Here is a 20,474-nt window from a genome sequence, read left to right as displayed (position 1 = left end):
AAGTTGGCTTAAAGCTCAACATTCAGAAAACAAAGATCATGGCATCTGGTCCCATCACTTCATGGGAAATAAATGGGGAAACAGTGGAAACAGTGTCAGACATTATTTTTTGGGGCCCCAAAATCACTGCAGATGGTGACTGCAGCCATGAAATTAAAAGATGCTTACTCCTTGGAAGGAAAGTTATGTCCAACCTAGATAGCATATTGAAAAGCAGAGACATTACTTTGCCAACAAAGGTCCGTCTAGTCAAGGCTATGGTTTTTCTTGTGGTCATGTATGGATATGAGAGTTGGACTGTGAAGAAAGCTGAGCGCCGAAGAATTGATGCTTTTGAACTGTGGTGTCGGAGAAGACTCTTGAGAGTCCCTTGGACTGCAAGGAGATCCAACTGGTCCATTCTGAAGGAGATCAGCCCTGGGACTTCTTTGGAAGGAATGATGCTGAAGCTGAAACTCCAGTACTTTGGCCACCTCATGCAAAGAGCTGACTCATTGGAAAAGACTCTGATGCTGGGAGGGATTGGGGTCAGGAGGAGAAGGGGACGACAGAGGATGAGATGGCTGGATGGCATCACTGACTCGATGGACGTGAGTTTGAGTGAACTCTGGGAGCTGGTGATGGACAGGGAGGCCTGGCGTGCTGCAATTCATGGGGTGGCAAAGAGTCAGACACGACTGAGTGACTGAACTGAACTGAACTGATAGCTAATTTACAATGCTCTGGCACTGATTTACATGATTTTTATTTCAATGTTACAAACATTATACTAGGATTAAACTTCTTATGTTTTTAGCTCTTATACAAATGTACAACAAATGAATGCACAACTAAATACAGAGATGCAAACGAAAAGAAAGTGAAAGTCTTAGTTGCTCAGTTGTGTCCAACTCTTTGCAATCCCATAGACAGCAGCCTGCCAGGCTCCTCTGTCCATGAAATTCTGGGGAATTTCAAGGCAAGAATACTGGAGTATGGTTGCCATTCCCTTCTCCAGGGGATCTTTCTGACCTAGGGATCAAACCTGGGTCTTCTGCACTGCAGGCAGATTCTTTACCATCTGAGCTACCAGGGAAGCCCTGCTGCTGCTGCTGCTGCTGCTGCTGCTAAGTCACTTCAGTTGTGTCCGACTCTGTGTGACCCCATAGATGGCAGCCCACCATGCTCCCCCCGTCCCTGGGATTCTCCAGGCAAGAACACTGGAGTGGGTTGCCATTTCCTTCTCCAATGCATGAAAGTGAAAAGTGAAAGTGAAGTCGCTCAGTGGGTAAAATTCAAATTAGGAATTTATTCTCATGAGGGATCCTGCTTTTCTGACACTAAATTGCCAGGAAGCAGCACAGGAGATCCCACCCATGACAAGGTCATGCAGAGGAGACCTGACAGGCAAGGCGGATCAGGACTCGAGGGACTCCTTGGACCTGCTCGAGCATCGACCCTGCAACCAAAGTCTGTCTGTCTACTGTTTACTATATTATGCCTTTCACCAACTCTTCTGACATTAACAGGGGGCTCTCCCCGACCACCTTTCTCTGAAGAAAATCAACTTAAGGCTCTAGTTAATAAGTCTCCTGGGCTTGAAAGGAGCATTTTAATTCTAACCCCTCTGTTACTATTTTAGCTTGCTTGGCAGGTTTATCCACACTCTTGTAACTAACGCACATGATTGTTCACAACACCCCAAGCATAACCTTTGAGTGATAAAACAGCATTATTAGAATAATACTGCATTGTTGAGCCAATGTTTCCTCCCGAATTTCCTTGTCCTTTACCCAATTTGCGCCTGGGAGGATATTAGCTAATATAGTTGGTATGCAAGAAAAACAAGCAGTAGCCTTGGTATTAGCAACATAAGACCCTTGAGTTAATAAGTTCTTTATTGTAACCCACTGCACCTTTGCTCCATAAGAATGTAGCTCTGTTTCCTGAGGGGGACTGCAGACTGGAAAGATAAAGGGAAAGCAGGTTTTCTGGTTGACCAAACTTTATCAAGAAAGAGTCACAAAATGTTAACAGGCCACAGGGCCAGAAGATGATGTGCACAACATAAGATCCTTGTTTATGAAAAGCTATGCAGAAATGTCCTGGTTTTGATAAAGGTGAAACTGATGTAATGTTGAGCTGACTCTGCATGACTTTTATCTTTCACTTCTGGAAATATGTAACTCAGGGTATAAAAGCCCCTTCTGAAAATAAAGCTGCAGACCCGTTGCACCTAAGCTGGGTCTCCCCATGTCATTCTTTCTTTCACTCTCTCTTTCTCTCTCTCTTCTTTTTTCAGGCTGATCTCCTGGAGTGCAGAGGCCCTCTGAGTTCACTTTTTTGCCTGGGCTTCTAAGACCCTCTCGAGAAGGCGCTCTGTGTCTTCGCTTCATCGAGAGGGTACCTGTGGCCTCCGTGAACAGAGCAAGTCCTGTGTCAGGGGCTTTATTGGATTTCTGTGTAAACCAAGGAATATCAGCCTCTTTTTCTCTCCTTTACTTTCTCTCTCGCCGACGCCGTTCATCCTGAGGGTATCCCTGGATCCTGTTGGGGCTGGACCCTGGTACTAAATTGCCACCGTTGTGCTTCAAAGGCCTATGTACGTCCAGCTGCATCTTTGTAGACCATACGTGACAGTGGCAAAAAGAATTTACGCATTTCATTTTTGTTAACTTCAATTCTTAGACTCTGAACAAGATGGACCACCTCACTGGAGTCTGTATTATTATTCCTGTTATTATTTTTAAATAATGTACTAGTTTTTTGTTTTTTTTTCATGGAACCCATCCAAGTGTGCCCTGAAACACATATTTAAAAACTTTGTTTCACACATTTGCGGTTACCAAGGGGGATTAACAGATACACACTACTATTTATAAAATAGGCAAACGACAAGGACCTACTGTATAGCACAGGACACTACACTATCTGCACTATTCTACAATAACCTATAACGGAAAGGAATCTGAAAAAGCATATATATATATATATATATATATATATATATATATATAATGTTGTTATTGTTCAGTCGCTGAGTCATATCCGACTCTTTGTGACCTCATGGACTACAGCACGCCCGGCTCCTCTGTCTTCTACTATCTCCTGGAGTTTGCTCAAACTCATGTCCATTGAGTCAGTGATGGTATACAACCATCTCATCCTCCGTTGCCCCCTTCTCCTCCTGCCCTCAATCTTTCCCAGCATCAAGGTCTTTTCCAATGAGTTGGCTCTTCACATCAGGTGGCCAAAGTATTGGAGCTTCAGCTTCAGTCCTTCCAATGGATATTCTGGGTTGATTTCCTTTAGGATTGACTGGTTTGACTCTTTTCTGTCCAAGGAACTCTCAAGAGTCTTCTCCAGCACCACAGTTCAAAAGCATCAATTCTTTGGCATGCACTCAGCCTTCTTTATGGCCCAACTCTCACATCTGTACATGACTACTGGAAAAAATCATAGCTTTGACAATATGGATCTTTGTCAGCAAAGTAATGTCTTTGCTTTTTAATATGCTGTCTAGGTTTGTCCAAGTTTTCCTTCCAAGGAGCAAGCATCTCTTAAGTTCATGGTTGCAGTTTCCCTGCATGGTCTGCAGTGATATGTATCTGCCGGGGTCCAGCCCTGGCTGATCCAGGGTATTCGAAGTGGGGACGGCGTCGGCGACCTATTTATTTAAATATTTTATCAAAGATATAAAGAGTAATAGGATGAGGATAGCTCAGTAGGAAAATTCAGTGGAGAAAAGAGGCTGAGTAGCTTGGTTTACGCGGGAGACCAATAAAACTTCAAGACAAGAAGTTTGCACCACTTACGTAGGCCGCAGGCGTCCTTCCATTCTCCCGAAGGAGAGGAGACACTGAGGCCTCCCCGGTCAGATCTTAGAAGCCCAAGCATAATTAGCAAGCATGGCAGGTTCTACGCTCCAGATGGAGACTCAGCCAGAATTTGGGAGAGAGAACGACATGGGGAGACCAAGTTTCGGTGAACAAGGCCCGCACTTTATTTTCCAAAGTAGTTTTTATACCTTAAATTGTGCATAGAGGATAATGGGGGAAGGGGTGGATTCATGCAAGGACAGCAGCTCCTGGTCCTAATCGAAGCCAGGCTTTCAAACTTATCATATGCAAAAGTTCAGGTGAATTACATCATCTTCTGGCCAGGAGGCCTGTTAACATTTTAAGAAACTTATCTTTCTCTAAAGGTGATTATTCCAAAGTCAGGCACCAGCCTCCAAAAAAGCATTGGACAAAGCTGCATTCCTATAGGGCAAAGGTGAGGTGGGCTCAATCAAGAAAAGAATTAACTCAAGGGTCCAAGGTTACAAACATTGAGGCTACTACTTACATTTCTATACACCCATTATATCGATCAATACACTGCCAAGGACACAGTAGGTAAGGAGTATGGAGACTTAGCAGCAAACATTGGCCCAACAAGTGAAAAACCCTTCACCAATACAATTTCTAATCAATCTTTTAACTACTCAAAGGAATCTGTGTTTAGACAGTTTAGAACATCTCATGCCTCTCACAGTTGGGAGGCTCTGAACAATCACATGTGGCCAGAAAAACCTATTCAGGCAGGCTAGAGGATTTCCAAAGGAGTTTGTAGGTTAAACACTGTCACACCCAGGAATTATTAACTGGAGCTGTAAGCTAACTCTTTTTCAGAGAGAGGTAGTGGGGGACAGCCCCCCGTAAAGTCAGAGGTGTAGGTGAAAGCACAAAGCAGAAAGTAGGCAGACTCAGGTTTTGGGGGTAGATGCTCGAGAATTTCCAGGGGGACTCCTGAGGCTTGATCCCGCCTTTGCATATGCTGAGCCTCCTTCCTCATGAGCTTTGTCATGGGCGGAGTTCCTCACGCTGGCTCCCAGCAGTGATAGAATTCCAGTTGAGCTATTCTAGATCCTGAAAGATGATGCTGTGGCAAGTGCTGCACTCAATATGCAATATGCCAGCTCCCGGCATATATCTATACATATCTATGTACTTTGGCCACCTCATGTGAAGAGTTAACTCATTGGAAAAGACTGATGCTGGGAGGGATTGGGGGCAGGAGGAGAAGGGGACGACAGAGGATGAGATGGCTGGATGGCATCACTGACTCAATGGATGTGATCTGAGTGAACTCCGGGGGTTGGTGATGGACAGGGAGGCCTGGCATGCTGCGATTCATGGGGTCGCAAAGAGTCAGACACGACTGAGCGACTGGTCTGATCTGATCTGATCTGATATCTGAATCACTTTCCTATATATTTGAAACTGATACTGCACTGTAACTTAACTATACTTCAACTGAAAAAAACCCAAACTTTGTTTAACCAAAGTAAGAGTCATTTTTTAATTGTTGCTAAGATGCTACATTCTCAGATAGAACCCAGGAGATTCCCCCTAGCAAGGTAAACCAGGGATGATGCCACAGGACATACTCCCTGTGATGACTCAATTTGTGCATCATTTTCATCCTTCCAAATTACTGTGAAACTTCTGTTTGCTCAACTTGCCATGACTTCATTTAGCAGAAATGTACCAATTACCTAATCTGCCCCTCTCTGTCCTTTATCATTAGACTGTGACACTTCAAGTTGTATATGACTGTGATGTGCTATGTCATTTCCATGATGCCAAATCAATCCATTAACTGCTCTAAGAAACGGAACCCCCAGTCTATAAAAATGTCATTCAACTGTACACATCATGGCAAAACAGAAGTTTCACTTCTGCACCTGGTGATAGATTCCAGTACAGTATAAAGTGAGAACAAGATGGATGCTGTCAACCAAATGACAGCCAGATATGCCTTGCAAATATTTAAAGCTAAATGATGTCATTTTAGATGATGTGTAAGTTACCTGCAGGACTGAGAATACAGATACTGAAATCCCTCAGCAGTACTTAGTTGTTTAGGTGGTATTAGCTAATATGTGTGTGTGTGTGTGCATATATATATGTGTGTGTGTGTGTGTGTGTGTGTGTGTGTGTGTGTGTGTATATGTCCATAGGGATTCTCCAGGCAAGAATACTGGAGTGGCTATATACAACTTCTCTGGTAGCTCAGCTGGTAAAGAATCCATCTGCAATGCAGGAGACCCTAGTTTGATTCCTGGGTTGGTAAGATCCCCTGAAGAAAGTATAGGCGACCAATTCTAGTATTCTTGGGCTTCTCTGGTGGCTCAGCTGGTAAAGAATCCGCCTGCAATTCGGAAGACCTGGGTTCGATCCCTGGGTTGGGAAGATACCCTGGAAGGGCCACTCCAATCAGAAGGAAATGGCAACCCACTCCAGGACTCCTGCCTGGAAAATCCCATGGATGGAGGAGCCTGGTAGGCTACAGTCCATGGGGTCGCAAAGAGTTGGACGTGACTGAGTGATGTCACTTTCACTTTCATTCAGTCAACCCATTCCAATACTCTTGCCTGGAGAATCCCATGGACAGAGGAGCCTGGTGGGCTGCAGTCCATGGGGTCGTAAAGAGTTGGACACAACTGAGCAACTAAGCACATATATATGTATATAAATATACTTATCGTGGTGGCTCAGATGGTAAAGAATGCCAGCAGTGCAGGAGACCCTGGTTTGATCCCTTGGTCAGGAAGATCCTCTAGAGAAGGGAATGACAACTACTCCAGTATTCTTCTCTGGAGAATTCCATGGACAGAGGAGCCTGGTGGGCTACAGTCCATGGGGTCACAAACGGTTGGACATGACTGAGTGACTAACATACACACACACACACACACACACACACACACACACTTATCATAAACAATGAAAAGATCATCAAAAGAATTGAAAGAAATTGTTATAAAAAACAAAACCACAATATTAAAAAAAATAGTAAAATTTGCAAATCGTGAAGTCATCTGAGAGCCAGTGGGGGTGGTAGGGGTGGTGGTCTGTAGATCTTAGTATAAATAGCCTGGATTCAATCTAAAAATGCTTAGTGCAAGTCTGTCTTCATGACGGAATGGCAAAAAAAGAACTCTCAACATCTCCTTTAAAAGATAATTAGTGGATTAATTGTATGAATTGGTTTATTAAAACTTGATCTAAATACAACGTTTTGGGGAGCATATCTTTTGCATTTAAAGCTCCTTCTCTCCAAAGATGTAGAGAGGAAGACTGGCTGATTTCAGTAAGCAGAGTAAACCCTGTGGTTTAATTAGTTTCCTCTCTTTCGTACACTGGTCACCTCCAGTGAACACAGACTGCAACAAATACTACATAAGAGTGGAGCCGAAGTCAAGAAAATGACAAGGGCAGTGGTGTTCTTCATCTCTTGAGAGGTTGTGAGCTGGTCCTTTCTCTCGAGCTTCAACTGCCATTGCATTGGAAAGGTCATGGCATCTCATCTGTGTTTCCACACAAAGTCGGCTTCTAAAAGGAAGTAGTGTTTCTTGACATAGGAGACTTTAAAAGGAAGCTATTCCAGGTCACTGCCTGGAAGAATACTGAGTGTGCTGGGGTGAGAGTGACAGCGTAGCAATACAGCAGTCGGTGCAGGGACAGAAAGCAGCTGGATGTCCCGGAGGGTCTCCATAGACAGTAACCAGCACAGACTCATTGCTGAAAGACGGTTCCCTGCACACATGCATAAGCAGAGACTAAGACAGTCTCTCTCTCTCTCTCTCACACACACACACACAGGCAACCTGGCACAGGTGGCGTGGAGTAGTACTGCATGCAACATACCGGAGAGGACCCGGATCATTCTAGAACTATCAGTGCTGTGCCAGTGAGTTAAAAGGTGGTCAGCAGTCTTGAAGAAAGGAAGACCTTGAGACTTGGCATTAGAATCTACAATACAATATGACATGATAACTGACACATCAATTTTAGTTGATTATTAACAGTATATAACAATGTCAGGGTAACAGAAGAAACCTCCATACAATTTTCATTACCAAAAGTGACCTCAGTCGTTCTCATGAGTTATTTGTATAAAGTCCGAGTTCATGATGCCTATAGATATCTGAACAACATGGACAAACCCAACTATGAAATCAAGACTGGAGGCCCATGGTGGGCAAATCCCAGGTGGTGGCTGCTGCCAGTTCACCTGTAACCAACGGACATCTTCTTTTGTAGTTGGCTGTAGTCTTGGCCCCAAAATACTCAGATTAAGATACTCAAATAGTTGAACCTCAACTACAAGGAAAGATCAGACGTGTCAGACACAAAGAAAACACAAACTGGAACCTGTCACTACAGGTGGGGCTCTTTCTATCTTTGGGATAAATCTGACAGCCAGTGATAGAAACCATGCCCCAGCTTATAAAGTGAAAGTCACTCAGTCGTGTCCGACTCTTTGCGACCCATGGACTATACAGTCCATGGAATTCTCCAGGCCAGAATACTGGAGTGGGTAGCCTTTCCCTTCTCCAGGGGATCTTCCCAACCCAGGGATTAAACCCAGGTTTCCTGCATTGTGGGAGGATTCTTTACTAACTGAACCACAAGGGAAGCCCCAGCCTCTGTGCCGCTCATAAACAATCACCAGTGTCTGTGCTGTTCCAGTCCCTGGTCACCTACATCCTCATACCACCTCTGCTGTCTCAGTTTTCACAACAAGAAAAACTCAGATGGGCACAATAAAATGCTTGGCTGATGCTCTGCTAAGTAGCATTTCTTTTGCAGTCAAGAGTCTTCTCCCTACACCTTGGATACATTTATTTATGGCTTCCCAGGTGGCTCAGCAGTAAAGAATCCACCTGCCAATGCAGGAGATGCAAGAGACACAGGTTCAATCCTTGGGTTGGGAAGATCCCCTTGAGAAGGAATTGGCAACCTACTCCACTTTCTTGTCTGGGAAATCCCAAGGACAGAGGAGCCTGGTGGGCTACAATCCATGTGGTCGCAAAAAGTTGGACAGGTCTGAGCTTTCCAGCACCAGATATATTTAAACTCTACCCCTAACCCATTCCCTTTCCCATTTATTGACCCTGGACTTATATATCCTCAGCAACCCAAGGACACATGGAAAAGAGAGGGCCATGCTGTAGAAAAAGACAGTCGCCCTGAAAAACTGAATGACATTCTGATTTTGGAAAGGTTACAAGGCAGGGATCACAGCTGGAAGTGAAAGCCGATTACATTTTAGGAAGAATTAATAGAAAATTAAACCCTATCACTGAAGGATGTCCCTGGCAGTGATTCCTTCAGCTGAAGGTTGCAGGCAGGCAAGGAGACCCAATGTCAGTGGTAAGGTTGTGCTTCCCCCAAACCCTAGTCACTGGGAGCTTCAGTGAGTTTACCTGGGCTGACATGAGGTTGCAGGGATCAGAGGTGGCCACTTTGATGGCAGAAAGTGAAGAGGAACTAAAGAGCCTCTTGATGAGGGTGAAAGAAGAGAGTGAAAAAGCTGGCTTGAAACTCAACATTCTAAAAACTAAGCTCATGGTATCCAGTCTCATCAACTTTATGGTGAATAGATGGAAAAAAAGTGGAAACAGTGACGGATTTTATTTTATTTTTGAGAAATCACTGCGGATGGTGATTGCAGCCATGAAATTAAAAGATACTTGTTCCTTGGAAGAAAAGCTGTGACAAACCTAGATAGCATATTAAAAAGAGATACATTACTTTGCCAACAAAGGTCCATATAGTCAGAGCTATGGTTTTTCCAGTGGTCATGTATGGACCATACAGAAGACTGAGCATGGAATAATTGATGCTTTCGAATTGAGGTGCTGGATAAGACTCCTGAGAGTCCCTTGAACAGCAAGGAGATCAAACCAGTCAATCGTAAAGGAAATCAGCCCTGAATAGTCACTGGAAGAACTGATGTTGAAGCTAAAGCTCCAATACTTTGGCCATGTGATGCAAAGAGCTGACTCATTAGAAAAGACCCTGATGTTGGGAAGGATTGAGGACAGGAGGAGGAGGCATCAGAGGATGAGATGGTTGGATGGCATCGCCAACTCAATGGACATGAGCTTGAGCAAATTCCAGAAGATAGTAAAGGACAGGGAAGCCTGGGGTGGTACAGTTCATGGAGTCACAAAGAGGCAGACAAGACTTAGCTATTGAACAACAACCATTTCTACATGCTCATGTCTGTATAAATACATATACAAATACAGTCTAAGTCATCATGTGTGAGCTCTCAGTGGACAACCTAGGTGGATGGCATTGGTGTACCAAGAGGGAAGTTAAGACTTGGGTGTCTGCCCAAGGTGAAACAGTCTTTGGTGGAGCAGATCCTGAACCCAGTTCTCCTAAAAGTGAGTTCTTTTGTCTCTGTCTTGTTAAAGTCCTTTCAGGATTTTAAATAGCTAAACAAACATAAGGGATTGTCATTATTATTTAGTAGTTGTTTTGGGTCAGTTTGCCGTCTATCCTTCTAAGAGTAGACTGACGAGTCATCTTTTGGGGAAAAGGAAGGGTGAAGATGAAGGTTCTCTTCCCTCTCTTTTCCATGCTACCTTCCACTCCCCCTCATGACTCAGAGGCTTGTGAACAAGTGGACTGGAAGGCAGCCAAGACCTTGCAGGGATAAATTCCAGCCTTTCTGACAGGTGTTACCCAGCCCTCTCTCCATACTCACTGTAGTGATGCCATCTCAAAGAACTGCTGATTCCATTTTGAAACATCTCTCATTGTCAAGGATTTTCCTTTCACTGATCTTAAAATCTATTTCCCTGCAACCTCATCTCATGGTGGTTCAACTTCTTGTGAATCTCCTTCAGCTTTTCTCTACTCCGGGGTCCGCAGGTCCTTTCACTGGTCTTCACGTTGACAGACTTTCTAGCCTCACCACTCTGCTGGTCACTCTCCAGTGAGACGCTGAGCTTTGTCACTGTTCTCTGAAAATGAATTCATTGCCATTTAGACAGCACCTCTGGTGCACTCTTGCTTTGTCAGAATACAAGAGGACTGTCACTTTTCTTAATTTAGACACTATTTTCCCACCTGTGGCAGCAATAGCAGCGGCAGCCTTGTCACTTTCAGCCTTCAGTCTGGCTCATCTTCAGCAGATGATAGATAAAGTAGCTCTATAAACCATAAAATTCCATTATGTAACATTTCATTTAACGTGATCTATCAGTTGAGATCTTCTAAAATTTTTTCATTTGGCCTATTTGTCATGCTTGTCCTATGGGACCACAGAGCGGGGTGGGGGGTCCTGATGCAGGTAAGGCTGCTAGAAACATCTCTGCATTTGTGGTGACTGTTCACACAGCATCCAGGTTGGTGTCAGAGGGAAGGGCAACAGGGGCTTCCCTGAGGGGTGTAGAGCCATTTGTAGGAGCTAGAATCTGGAGCTCAGAGGCAGTGCTAGTCCAACCAAGAAGGGTCATTCTGGCTCTGATTCCACCCAACGCATAATAGACTAACGTCATCAAACACCTCCTCTCAAGCTTCAGGCAGTATTTTTCCATCCACCCAGGACTTCCACCCCTCCTATATCCTGAGTCATCTTAAGGGAGTTGCTCAGAATTGCTTTTCGTTTCTTACTTTGAATCAGTTATAACTTTGATATGAATAAATATATCCTTTACAAAAATGTGAATCAGAGAGAGGATCCTGTGCCCTCTCTCCTCTATGTTATGCACGCATCACTACTAATAATTATTCATTGTGTACTACTTTTATCCAGGGGTAAACCCCGCTTTACTGTCCACCAGCATTTCTCCAGCAATATTCCCAAATGACCGTGAGAGGAGCCATCAAATATTTTCCAAAGCTAAGATATTTGAGATATTCCTTTTAATTTCAATAACTTTATTATAAATTCAATAATACACTACTCTGAAAATTGAACATAACTTTTTTCAGCACTCAGATAAAAATTCACAGAGGCCCACAAACTGAGCAGGTTTGAAATAGCTAAGTGTTGGTTCACGGTCCTGATCATTTTGGTTTCACTTTGCCTTCAATCTTGTTCCTTTCTTTCTAGTTAGATCACGGTCTCTGATAGACAAGATAAACATGAAGTAGACACTGAATTCATCTGCTTTCTTATTATCAGGTACCATAACAACTCAATCTGGAGAAGGCAATGGCACCCCACTCCAGTACTCTTGCCTGGAAAATCCCATGGATGGAGGAGTCTGGTGGGCTGCAGTCCATGGGGTCCCTAAGAGTCGGACACAACTGAGCGACTTCACTTTCACTTTTCACTTTCATACATTGGAGAAGGAAATGGCAACCCACTCCAGTGTTTTTGCCTGGAGAACCCCAGGGACGGGGGAGCCTGGTGGGCTGCCGTCTCTGGGGTCGCACAGAGTCGGACACGACTGAAGCGACTTAGCAGCAGCAATAACTCAATATCTTTCAGTAGTAAGTAACCCTGATCTTTGTCTGTCCTTTTTGCTGGATATCTTCAACTTGTCTCTCAGAATCATCTCATTTATCCACCCTGCTCTGAGCCTAGAGAAGTTATCCTGGATGGGAAGTATTAATGGGTCCCCTTGCCCTCTGGTTTCTGGGTGGCTTCAGCTAAAAGGAGGTAGCACCAGAGGGAGGTGGGGGAATGCAAAGATGGTGGGGTCAGCACACTCTCTGCCTGATTCCATGGTTTGGCTGGGGTCTACCACTGATAGCCACTGCTTCTGTCTTGAGTCCCTTCTCAAACAATTACTCTCAATAGGTTCCAACTCGCTCCATATCATGTTATTTTTTTCTAAACTCTTTCCATACTTAAAAAAAAATCTTTTCTTTAAAATATCCTTGAATACTGTCAGTGAGCCATTGCTTCCTCTGAGACCCTCATTCATCCTTTTTGTCACTCCAAATAATGTCTCTTTCTGCTGTCATTTTTTGACCTTGGGAGAGTTTGCAAGACTCCAACCTTTCTTAGCATTTAGCCTATCTGAATATCATTCTTTCAGGATCAGACATGTTTATTTCTTTACGTTCCTTGCTTTGTTGAATGCATCCTTCTAATATTTGGACTCTTCAGAGGGTTTCCTATATAGCTGTGTGATTTATTTGGATATTTTTCCTTTTCTTTCTCATTCAAATCACTTGGAAATCCCAAACGGTCACAGAATCTCCAGGTGGGAAAGGTCCTTGGAGGTCACCTAGTCAATCTCTTCTCATTCTACGTCCTCTCATGTGGCAACACCTCACACATACAAACTCACTTGTGATTTTTGTTCTTTATTTCTAGTAACAACTTAGCTGTGATACCCTCGCAAATGATGGGGTGGGTTGCAGTAATGAGTCTTGTGAACCTTGCCAGTTATCAAAGATTCTCCCATCTGCTTTGGAACTCTTCAGGAGAATAAGCCAGGGCTGGGAAAGCTTACAAGAGATGGAATATAAATTATTCTTTAGGAGTTGATCCAACAAGAAGCAGACAAGGAAGATTTAGCTAAATATCTTTCTATGCCTACTCCAGGAAGCATAGGATGGTTAGATTTTATATCAGGGGTTTGTATTCATTGTGGTATTTTAAAGAGTTAGACTTTGGGTAAAAACAGGGCAGCTAAAACCGATCATAATGTTTCTCTAATTCAATGATACTTAAACTGAAAAACAACAACATCAAAAATAGTGAAAACCAGTCAAAATTTTTATCAGCAGCAACCAAAAATGGAAAGGGACATAATACAAGGCCACCTACTTCCAAATTGGCAGTCAGGGCGGTTCTGAAGAGAAGCAGTGGAGAAAGGCCCAGCCCACAACTGCCACCGCCAGCCCAGTCTTGCGCCTGAAAATCAAACCTGGGAGTTAGCATGATGGGGAATTGTTCCCCGTGAATCTGGAGAGGAGAGGACTTTCCTTTCCAAAGAGGCAGAAGTGGAGAAGTATGTGGTGAGCAATGAATGTAAGAAGGCACACAAAGGACAGGGCTGACTTTCCAGGACGAAAGTGAATTTGTAGCATCATCCCACTTTCAAAAACGTGTTTTTGGCTATCTGTCTAGTCTGCCAGACTTCCACCTATATACAAGCATCAAATGAACTTGAATATAGAAACAATACTGGGCAATCATGGGACTTATGGCTAGTGAACAGAATCTGTACAATGTCAACATTGCAATTTATTTTTCCCTCTTGATGAAAGTGCAAGGATCATGATGGGTGAGAATTTTGTCTGTTCTGTCTACGGCTTATAGCTATTGGCCCAGAACCTTGAGAGGGACTTGCACAAAGCAGACCCTCAGTGAACATGTGTTGAATGAAAAAAATGAGGATAAACTGCTACAGAAATTGGGAGGAGGGGGTTAGAGAAGTGGGAAGAAGCAAATATCCTTCCATAGCATGGGGTTAATTGATACTATATAAAACCGAACCATGTAGTTAAGAAAAATTTTATAACCACAATGACTTTTATAATAATTTTTGTTAAAGCATCTTTAGGGAAACAACATGTTAGGTAGTAAAGAAATACTTAAATGAGTTTCAGAATCTTTCCAGTGTTACTTCATTTTCCTTGACTTCTGTACATAAGTAAAATTGATCTGAATATATATATATATATATATATATATATAAATTTTTAATATATTAATATATATAAAAATTTATCTATATTTAAATTTTTTAAAGGCTTGAGCATATGATCCCAATTTTATGTGTGTCTAGGTATCCAGCCAGTTTCTGTGTGTATATGCATATATATATTCTCTCTCCCTCTCTTTGAAAGATTCTAAACTGATGTTTATCTAATGTTCAATACTGCTGTTTTTGGGTGGTGAGATCTGGAAGATTACTTCTTACTTTGTACTTTTCAGAAACTGTTGAAATCTTTAGAAGGAGTATGTACGGTTTTTAATACAAACAATACTGCAATTTTTATTTAGTTACAAAAATAAGATGATAGTAAAAGTGGATACTGGTATATCATGTTATTGCCACAGATTGAAAATGTCCAAAAATTTGGTTTTGTGTCTTTTAAAAGAAAGAATTAATGACAATTATGAGGAAAGAATGTAGGTTAAATGTTGCTTTGCTGGTTCACAAAAGTTGTCTTAATCTGATTCACCATTTCTACTGTTCTTTTTGAAGCAGGCTGGCACACAGGCTCTGGGGTCTGTTTAAGACTGAGCATGTGGCCATAAACTAGTTAAGATGGTTGCATTTTTAGGAAATGTAATTATTGGCTATTAAGGCTGTAATTTATAGAATCATTGCAGAATGCATTCCACTGAACAATATGTTCCTAGACTTGTCTCTTTTGCTTTCTCTTCACATGCTAAGGACAAGGTAAATGAATAGCCTGGGTCTGCCTGGAAGTATTAGGATCACTGGGTCACACATGTTTGTCTACATGTTTTAGGAGTTTGAATGAATATATACGTAGTTGCTCAGTTGTGTCCAATTCTTTGCAACTCCATGGACTTCAGCCCACCAGGTTCCTCTGTCCATGGAATTCTACAGGCAAGAATATTGGAGTGGGTTGTCATTTCCTCCTCCAGGGGATCTTCTTGACCCAGGGATGGAACTCATGTCTCCTTCATTGGCAGGCAGATTCTTTACCACTGAGCCACCTGGGAAGTCCCATTTGAATGAATGAGTGAGTATTACTCTCACTACCTATCTTCATAAATAACATATTTTCAAAATCACCACATTCTTAGGTCACATTAGAGAATGCTGTTTTAATTTATCTTAGACAGGAGATATGGCAGGATTCCCAGTGAAAAGTGATGAGTTATGGACTTAGGAGACTTGGGTTCTATTCCTTGTAGCCCTGTTGGTCAACACACCCAACTTCTCTGACTCAGTTTCCTGTCTGGAAACAAGAGGACTGGAATTTCTTGACCCTGGTTGTATGTTCGAATCACCTGGGAGTATTTACCAATTAGTGATGTCTTGTCCCCATCCCAAGCTCTGGGGAGCTTAGATACCGTAAAGTCTATAAAGCTATTCAGGTGATTCTAAGATATAGTCAGATTCAAGGACCATTAAGTTACTTGATAATCAAAAATATCCATCTTACATCACAGACTATCCTGCTGCAGGCTCCGTCCTGGCTCCCCAACACTCTGAGAAAAGAGGTGGCCAGACTGTATCAGTTTCTCCCGTGGTGTGTGGCCTGGAGATCCTCGGGCAGAAGGTAAAAAACACCCTAGCTATCTGAGCAGACAAGCCAAAAGGGGAATGACATCAGACTCTTTGTTTCAAGGACATATCATGTAGGGTTTGGTATTATCTTCAGAAGTCACCGCTTTTTTTTTTTTTAATTGGAGTATAGTTGATTTACCCTGGTGTGTCAGTTTCTACTGTACAGCAAAGTGAATCAGCCATACGTATACATGTATTCCCTCTTTTTTGGATTTCCTTTCCATTTAGGTCACCACAGAGCAATGAATAGGGTTCTCTGTGTTACAGTAGTTCCCATTAGTTATCTATCTTATATCTAGTATGTACGTCAATATACACACATACATAGTATATATACATAGCATGACTCCCAGTTCATGTCAGCCCCCCCCTTTCCCCTTTGGTGTCCATACATTTTTTTCTCTAGTCTGTGTCTCTGTTTCTGAGAAGCTGCCACTCCTTATTTGATTGGGCCATTAGGAGAGTCTCTTCCCCTCCACTTGCTCTCGTTGTGATGGAGGGAGTGTGCATTGTTGCCAAATGGACTTGTAATGTTATTAGCTGCTTCTTTCCAATCTCTGCCTGTTGGCAGCTCACCTGGGAATTCTGAATTTCCCCCCAACCAACTGGCATGCAGATGGAGAAGGTATGTCCCCTCAAAGTGCACACTTGACCCAGGAGGCAGGGTGGGAGCTGCCAGAGGGGAAGGCAGAAGGTTTGCACACAGTCTCTACACTGCAGCCAGGCTGCCTGGGCAGCTCTGTCATCTTAGTGAGGCTGAACCACCTTCCAGGCTACTTTCCTCCAGTTTTTCCAGCTAGGGTGGGGACTCCCTGTGCTGAGAGTGGAAGGGGAGTGGCAGAACACACACGTTGGCCCTTATCTGGGGGTGCACATCATTGAGGAGGGGGGACAGCAGCCAGGCTTGCAACTCCCACATTCCCCTAGATCTTCCTTTAGCTCCTCTGACTCCTGGTCCAAGTGATCATCTCTCTGATGATGGGAGCATCGGCTGGCAGGACTACTGTGTCATTAAGGGAGGTGACGAGAACTAACATGTTTCCAGTCTTATGGGTTCCAGTGTGTGGGGGACCCCAGTGATTCCACTCTCTCCATCTTACATCCATCTTCCCTCCTGAATGCCCATCCTGCAGACTCCGAGATCCAACATCAGGTGACTAGATGGGAAGGCAATAGCCTTACAGAGACTGCTCAACTAGCAACCACAATTGGGTCACATCAAACCCCTGTAGCAAATACATATGTTCAGGGAACTCCCTCGTGGTCCAACAGGTAGGACTCTGAGCTTTCACTGCTGAGGGCACAGGTTCAATCCCCGGTCAGGGAACTAACATCCCACAAGCCATGTGGTGCGGCCAAGAAAAAAAAACCCACATATATTCATATTTATACTTCAGTGATATTCATACACAGAGTCCTATGTTCTAGAGCTTCTCTTTCTCTGATTGAGCCCTGAGTGACCTTCTCAAAATTCATATCTGATCACATCATGCCTATTTAAAACCTCCAGTGTGTTTTCCCACTGCTCTCAAGACCAATGTCCCTAGGCATCCCTCCAGCCTCCCATCAGGCCAGGCTGCCCTGCCGTATTCTGCTCCCACCTCCATGATGTTTTAGTCCCCTACTTGCTGTGGTATCTTGCACATGTGGTCCCCTCTGCCTGGCTCTCTCTTTTTAGCCATCTCTACCTGGCTTTAATCTTTCACATCTTTAGCTCAAATATCAGCCTAGTGAAATTCTCTCATGGTGATTTCTTACATCACCACATCCCTCTCCTCTGAGCATTGTCACATGCACAACAGTTCATTTATCTGTGGGACTTCTTGCCCAATATCCCCTCCACTGGATTCTAAGCTCCAGGAAGGCAGCGTGGGCAATTTTCCTTTTCATTGTGTGTTCCTTACACCTAATACCTTGCTTGGCATGCAATTAACTTCCCTTCCTGGCACAAGAAATCTCAGTGAAATAAATGAATAAATGAAAGATGCTCGGCAGATGAAGAAGATGGCAGAGGAGCAGCAGGAAACAACTAAGGGATGAGATGTACTGTAAGGCAAGGCTCGGAGCCCGGCCAGCCCAGGGGGTTCTTCAGGGTCAGCCACTGTGGGGAGGCCAATCCTGACGGCCCACAGTTGGTTGCTGTGTTTTTCTCCATCGAGAGATAAGGAATTATTAACTCACGTAAGATGGATGGGTGTTATGCACTAAAACAGATTTCCCTTTTTCATGGCCAATTTTTGCTAATGATTTTTCAAAGTCACGAGCACTGATATTCTTAACTATCGAAGCAATCACTATACAGCATTGAACCTTTTTTTTTTTTCCTCTTGAACTCTGAATTTCCTGAAAGTAAAAGTAGAATTTGGAAATGAAATATATCATCCTTTTCAGAATAAATTAGTGTCTATGGAAAAAAAAATGAACACATTCATGAATTATGGTTGAGTGTTCACCTTTCTTTCCAATGATAATTTAAAGAAGAAAAGCCCTCTGCCTTGATTTCAGCTGATTTTTCCCACGTGCTTGTATCTGCCAAAGCATGTTTGAATTTTGGTCTCTGCCTCCCGCCAGTACAAGCACCCTCCTTGGCTCTGGACACAACCCTGGCACATGAAGTCTGATTGGAAGGTTCTAGAAGACCAGTGCTTATCTGTGGCCCCACAAGGAAGTCTCCAGCAACCTGGAGGATCAAGTGTACATCTCAGAACTGGACTGAGAGCCAGACATCTGGGTTTAGTCCTTGATTCCACTTCTAACTCGTCATGGGACCCAGCAGAGTCCACTTAGCCAACTACTCCGAGTCTCCATTATCTTGCCTGTAAAATGAGTCAGCTAAGCAGAAGATCACAAAGGACCCTTAAACTCTAGTATATTATGATTCTACATGTACCCTTTCTGACAGCTATTATGGTAAATGACTTTTATTAGACAAATACAATGACTTTGGGGAAGATTGGTGGAAATTTATGAAATTATCTCTATCTTTCCCATGATAATGGGCTTATAATTAAAACTTTTCACCATTGTCCCAACATTCTCTTTCTTTTCCCCACTAAACCTTTTCTTCACATCCATACTTGGGACTTGTCCAGGCACTGCCATAGCTGATGTGAGAGGCTTCAGTCTACACTAAGAATCACGGCCCTTTAAAATCTTCTGTTTTATTCAGCAATAGAGGTTTAGCATTCATCTATTTTAAGGACCCATTTAATTTTTTAAGAAAACTTTTTGTAGTTTTCCTGCACTTTGCTGTTCCTACCATCTGCTGTTGAGTCTTTAACTACACAAGTATGTTTATTCAGCATGTGCTCTCCCTGGACCCAAACTTTAAATTCTACTTTGACTTTTATTGTTAATTTGAGAATGTGTAATTGACTCAGAAGAATTTATGAAAATTAATTCAATATACTCATTTAATTAATGTGACTCCAAGATTTTTATTCACATGAGATAGGCTTCAGCTTCAATAATTTGCACAGAGCATTCAAACTTGAATACAAGCCATCCAAAGAGTTCTGTTGTGGGATTTTTTCTCCCTGAGTCTCAAAAAACAGTTTGTGTCTAAATGACAGGAAAATACAAAGCAGCCATAATTATTGATGGATCTTGGGAAGTAAACAAGTATACCACCGAGGAGATTATAACTCACGACACTTAGTTTTCTAATATCCTCGGGACCATGCATCAGGCCCTGGGGATCTGGTGGCGGGATACAGGTGATAGTCTTACATTCAGATGCTGGAAGGACCTTTACAAAGTTTCCCTGGTATTTTTTGGGGGGAATATTTCTGTACATCAATTTAAGTGATTGTCCCTCACCACACTATGACTTGGTGCCTGCCCTTAACCCCAGGGAACAGTCAGGGAAATCTCACTTATTGCCTTGGGAGGGAGTGACTCAGCAGACCCAGCAGACCAAGAGTAGCATCTCTGAGTCTGAGTCTCAACAGCCCATTCATTTTTTGCCCGCCCCCAGGAAAAGCAGGCTGTGTGTGGACTGGTGGCCCAGGAGAGAAGGAAAAGAGGCAGAGAGGCCGACCTCCCCTGAGCGGCAGGGGTACCCAGCTGCACAGTTGAAAGAACAAAGATTTGGGCATCTGGGACATAAATAATTCACATCCCTCAACCTCTCAAGGGAAATATAGTGAATCTGTGAGGTCCCACACCTCTTTGCACCCCTGTCCTCACAATCTGTATTCCCAGCACGATGCAGGAGCAGAATGAAGGTGTCTGGCAGATGGGCCCGAGACTCCCAGTAGAGTTTTCATAGCTAACTGGTAAATCTGGTATTTTGTGTGCTTCCAAATAAAGGACCAATGAAGCGATGAAATAGCAAGAAAGAAATATCACTACTGCTGGTACAAACAATTGGAAACATTTTATGGAATATAGCTCCTACTAGGTAGCAGATGCTGTTTTAAATATTGCTACATATTAACTCCTTTAATCATCCCCACAATCTTATGAAGTGGGTATC

At 43.1% G+C, this 20,474-nt stretch overlaps 1 protein-coding gene and 1 long non-coding RNA gene across 20 annotated transcripts in view; one reads left to right on the top strand and one right to left on the bottom strand.

Moving 5' to 3' along the window:
• The window catches only part of RGS6 (regulator of G protein signaling 6), a 625,171-nt gene that overhangs the window by 150,705 nt on the left and 453,992 nt on the right, over positions 1-20,474 (bottom strand). The window lies entirely within an intron of this gene.
• Positions 2,249-18,993, top strand: LOC133254921 (uncharacterized). Its single transcript, XR_009738804.1, has 3 exons — positions 2,249-2,581; positions 15,880-15,989; positions 18,569-18,993. It is a non-coding gene; the product is annotated as an uncharacterized LOC133254921 (long non-coding RNA).

This window comes from Bos javanicus, chromosome 10 (genome assembly GCF_032452875.1).
Source record: "Bos javanicus breed banteng chromosome 10, ARS-OSU_banteng_1.0, whole genome shotgun sequence".
NCBI lineage: Eukaryota > Metazoa > Chordata > Mammalia > Artiodactyla > Bovidae > Bos > Bos javanicus.
Note: the sequence above shows the minus strand (reverse complement) of the source record. Positions and strands in the feature narration are given on the sequence as shown.